The sequence below is a fragment of the Cebus imitator genome, unplaced genomic scaffold (assembly GCF_001604975.1).
Source record: "Cebus imitator isolate Cc_AM_T3 unplaced genomic scaffold, Cebus_imitator-1.0 Scaffold155, whole genome shotgun sequence".
In the NCBI taxonomy this organism is placed as follows: Eukaryota; Metazoa; Chordata; class Mammalia; order Primates; family Cebidae; genus Cebus; species Cebus imitator.
The window spans coordinates 2016851-2021589 of NW_016107470.1; the positions used below are offsets into that span (position 1 = coordinate 2016851).

The window sequence follows — 4739 nt, forward strand, 5'->3', positions numbered from 1 at the left end:
AAAAAAAAAAAAAAGAAAGAAAGAAAAAAAGCCCAAGCCACTCTGGGATATAAAATGCTCATAAATGTGACATGCAGTCATCAAGAATGTATTCTCATAGCGTCAATATTCCAAATTAATAAGCAGAAAGAGAGGCTTTTAACTCAGCAGGTGAAATTTTAACTATTTGTGTGAAGGCAAAGGGGTTTTCTGGCCTACCTCATTTCCAAAAGTTGTGAGATCTGCTAGTGGTATCTATAGGGCCAATCCAATACCAGTCAAGAATTGGTGTAGTTTCCTAAATAGGACTTTACATGGTCTGTTTCATTACAAAACCACACAATATGACTGAGATGTAAGGGGGAAAAATCATTCATGGAATCACTATTCTAACCAAATTACTATTTTTTTATTTTTGAATTTTCCCTTCTACTTTTTCCTATACACACATATATTTTAACATATAATTGTATATCCTAGTCTCATTATATCTTAAGCATTTCCCCATGATTCTATGTAATGAACATTTTAAATGATCAAATAGTTTGTAAGGAACATTTATTTAAATGCTCAAATAGTTTTCATTCAGTAGCTATGCTTTTCCCTTGTTAAGACATTTAGGTTACTTAAAACTTTTTGTTATTTTAAATAACAAATCTGGCGGGGCAGGGTGGGGGGGAGGTGGAGTGGAAAAGCTTTGTGCTCATGACTTCTTTCTTTTGTATTCTCACTTTGGATAAGTTTCTAAAAGAGCTATTAACAAGGTAAAATACTTACATGACCTTTGATATACTAGGCCATTCCTTTTTAAAATATTAATATAAGCAGCAGAAGTAATAGCAATGTAAGGTTTTGTTGTTTTTAAAACTGTTTGAGCCCAACCAAAGCTTCAATACAATTACTGTCGTCCCTTGGTATCTTGGGGGGCCTTGTTTCCAGGACCTTCCACAGATACCAAAATCTGCAAAGGCTCGTCCTTGATATAAAATGTGCTGCCATATAACCTATGCACATCCTCCCATATACTTCATATCATTTCTAGGTTACTTATAATACCGAATACAATGTAAATGCTATTGTTCAGGGACTAATGACAGAAAAACAAAGTCTGAACACGTTCACTACAGAAAGCATTTTTCCCCCAAATATTCTCTATCTGCAGTTGGTTGAATCCATAGATGCAGAACCTATGGACACAGAGGGCCAACTATAAAGAATGTCATGCAAGCGCTTTCTATACCTATTTCTCAAGTAAATACAATTTATGTTTACTTTCTCAGGTAAGTTTTTGGTAAGTGCTGATATTATACTGTTACTGAATTCTCAATGTATATATGATTTTATAACAAAATCAGATCATTTGCTATTATTTATTAATCTTCAAATGTCCTTTCTGTGATAGGGCTGATTATTCATTTATTTTAGAGAAGTATAAGCCAGAGAAAACCAGAATCAAGTTCTTATGCCATATCTACTTAGATGGATTTAATTCCTAAATACCATACATATTCTTTCCAACAGTGACATAGTATTTCTAAAGTCTTATTTGATAAAGAAAACAACCATTTTCCTTTCAATGTTCAGGAAACCAATTGTGATTATAGATACAAAATATATATTTTTTCATGCAACAGCCAATTGCCTTTGCAGTCTTGGATTCTTTTTCTTCTGAAATCAGTAGCATTTTGTTTATATAGTAAGTTAGGATACCTATAAAGTAAAAGGAGGAAAAGATTGCTCTATGTAATTTTAACTACTTTTGAGAGCAATGTTTCTGAAAGTGGACCCTGACTGCAACATCAGCATCATCTAAAACTTGTGTGAAATGTAGATCCTCGGGCCTCAACCCAGACCCCACTGAACCAGAAACTCAGACGGGCACAGCAATACGTGTTTTAAAACAAGCTCTTAAGATGATGCCCATTGGCCAGGTACAGTGGCTCGTGCCTGTTAATCTCAGCACTTTGGGAGGCCCAGGCAGGTGGATCACGAGGTCAAGAGATTGAGATCATCCTGACCAACATGGTGAAACCCCATCTCTACTAAAAATACAAGAATTAGCTGGATGTGGTGGCATGCACCTGTAGTCCCAGCTACTCAGGAGGCTGAGGCAGGAGAATTGCTTGAACCCAGGAAGCGGAGGTTGCAGCGAGCTGAGATTGGACCACTGCACCTCAGCCTGGTAACAGAAGGTCTTTTAAAAAAAAAAAAAAAAGATGACGTCCATTAAAGTTGAAAAAACTACTATACCAAATTTATTGTATTATGCTTAATTTCCATTTACTAAATTTAAGACCTCTTATTATTTACAACTGCCTTCCTTTATTCTCATATACATCCATATATAAGGGGAGGGAATCAAAATTTTCTTCAAAAAAGAGGCAGTCTCCCTATAAATGAGTTTTGACAAAGTTTCTAAAATTATGAGCACTCTCTTTTTGCAACCACTGAAGCACAGAATTTTTAAAGAAGAAAAAGAAAAAAATATGGACACTCTGTTAATATATTTAGAACTAAGCGGTATTTTTGGGAGGACATCTTAGCTTGAAACAACCTCAATCAATGTTAATATATAGACACTGAAAAATATCACCTGATGGAATCAAGCAAAATTTTAATATCAATGTAATAAACTTTGCTGGGGTAGTACTGAACATTTGTAGGTGTTGGATATTGCTGAAAACAAGTTTTTCAAAAATCACTTAAAGAAGATATGATAGGTGGTAAAATTATAACAATCACATAACTTAGTGCTACATTTTTTTTTTTTTTTGAAATGGGGACTCTTGCTCTCTTGCCCAGGCTGGAGTACAGTGGCACGAGCTTGACTCACTGAAACCTCCGCCTCCTGGGCTCAAGCAATCCTCTTGCCTCAGCCTCCCAAGTAGCTGGGACAACAGGCACACACCACCACATCTAGCTAATTTTTTGCAGTTTTGGTGGAGATGGGGTCTCACCATGTTGCCCAGGCTGGTCTCAAACTCCTGAGCTCAAGGAATCCACCCATCTCAGCCTCCCAAATTGCTAGGATTACAGATGTGAGCCACCACACCTGGCCATTGAGCTACATTTTTAACAAATCAACTGCTCTAATGTATGCAAATAGGAATCTGGCGTGAGATACAATTTCCACTTATACATGGATTCAAAAAGTGCTATAGCTCAAACAACTTAGATATAATTTGATGGGCTCTGGAAAACTGTGCAACTAAAAACAGCTAGCTCTTGTGATGACAAAGTCACTGATGTCAATGAGGTACGTAAGGTGTTTGAATGAAACTCATTTTTTTTTTCTCTATCTTCAGTTATTCTGTCTGCAATAATAATAACAATGGCCATCCTCATAAAAACTACCATCTATTGAACATTTCCATTGAGTCAAGAACTGTGTAAAGTGATTTACATATGTTATGTAATTTCTCACAACAATCCTGCAAGGTAAATAGTATCATTGAGCCATATGAAATTGCTGATACTCAATCTTTTTTTAGAATCAACTTTTTATTTTACAATAGTTTTGGGTTCATAGACAAGCTGTAAGGATAATACAAAAAATTCCCATATGCCCTGTACCTAGTTTCTCTGCTGTTAACGTCTTATATTACAATGGTACCTTTGTCAAAATTTATGAAACACTGTTGATATATTTTCATTAGAAGTCCATACTTTATTTAGAACTCCTTTGTTTTTTTCCCAAACGTCTTTTTTTCTATTCTAAGGTTCCCTCCAGGATCCCTTATATTTGGTTGTTATGTCTCCTTATGCTCCTCTTGGCTCCTCAAATTTACCTTGGTTTTGATGGCTTTGACAGTTTTGAAAATACTGGGTCAGGTATTCTGTATAATGTTTTTCTCATCATTAAACTGGAGTTATGGATTTTGGAGAGGAAGACCAAAGCGGTAAAGTGACATTTTCACTGCATCTTATCTGAGATATGTGCTATCAACATGACTTATCATTGTTGATGTTAATCTGGACTACCTGGCTGAGGTCAGGTTTCTTCATTACTCTTAGAAGAAAGTCACTAATTTTTTGATTCAGTGCACAGCCCACCCTTAAAAAACACAGAGTTATGCTCTACCTCATAGAGGGGGGTTAGCTAGATAAATAAACAGGATATTTGTCTGTTGTCTCCTATTTATATATTCATTCATTCATTTCAGTGGGCTGACAGCCATTTTATACTCTGGGTTATAATCCAATACTATGTTATTTATTTTGTTGCTCAAATCATTCCAGCTATGGACACTGGAAGCTCTTTCAGTTGCTCCCTGTATCCCTTTCACATATTCCCATCATATATTTTTGAGCACTTCCTTACCTTCTGGTTCTATAAGATGCTCCAGGCTCATTTTATATACTTGTTGTCTTGGTCCTAGAATCAGCCATTTCTAACATCATTAAAGAATGGTATTAGAAACCACAGTGTGGGTGCTAGAATTAAATTGTTTTTTATCTACCAAAAAACAATTTCATATGGGTCAACCTAATATCTCAACTTTACAGATGAGGAAATTGAATCCTAGAGAAGTTCAGTAACTTGTTCAAGGTTTCTTAGCTCAGAATGTCAGAACCAAACATCAAATCTGCATGAAATAAAGTTACCAATTTAAATCAATAGGCTATGAGTACAGAACATGAATCACTGGAGTTTGACATCAACTATTCTAGTTACTCAAAGATGTTTTGCTTACTCTAAGAACATAGAACGATGAAGAAAATAGGACATTATTACTAAGTCAACCTTTTTTTTTTTTTTT

The 4739-nt window shown here is 35.4% G+C and overlaps 1 protein-coding gene across 3 annotated transcripts in view; it reads right to left on the minus strand.

Annotated features, from left to right (window-relative positions):
* The window catches only part of PTAR1 (protein prenyltransferase alpha subunit repeat containing 1), a 50050-nt gene that overhangs the window by 24873 nt on the left and 20438 nt on the right, over positions 1-4739 (minus strand). The window lies entirely within an intron of this gene.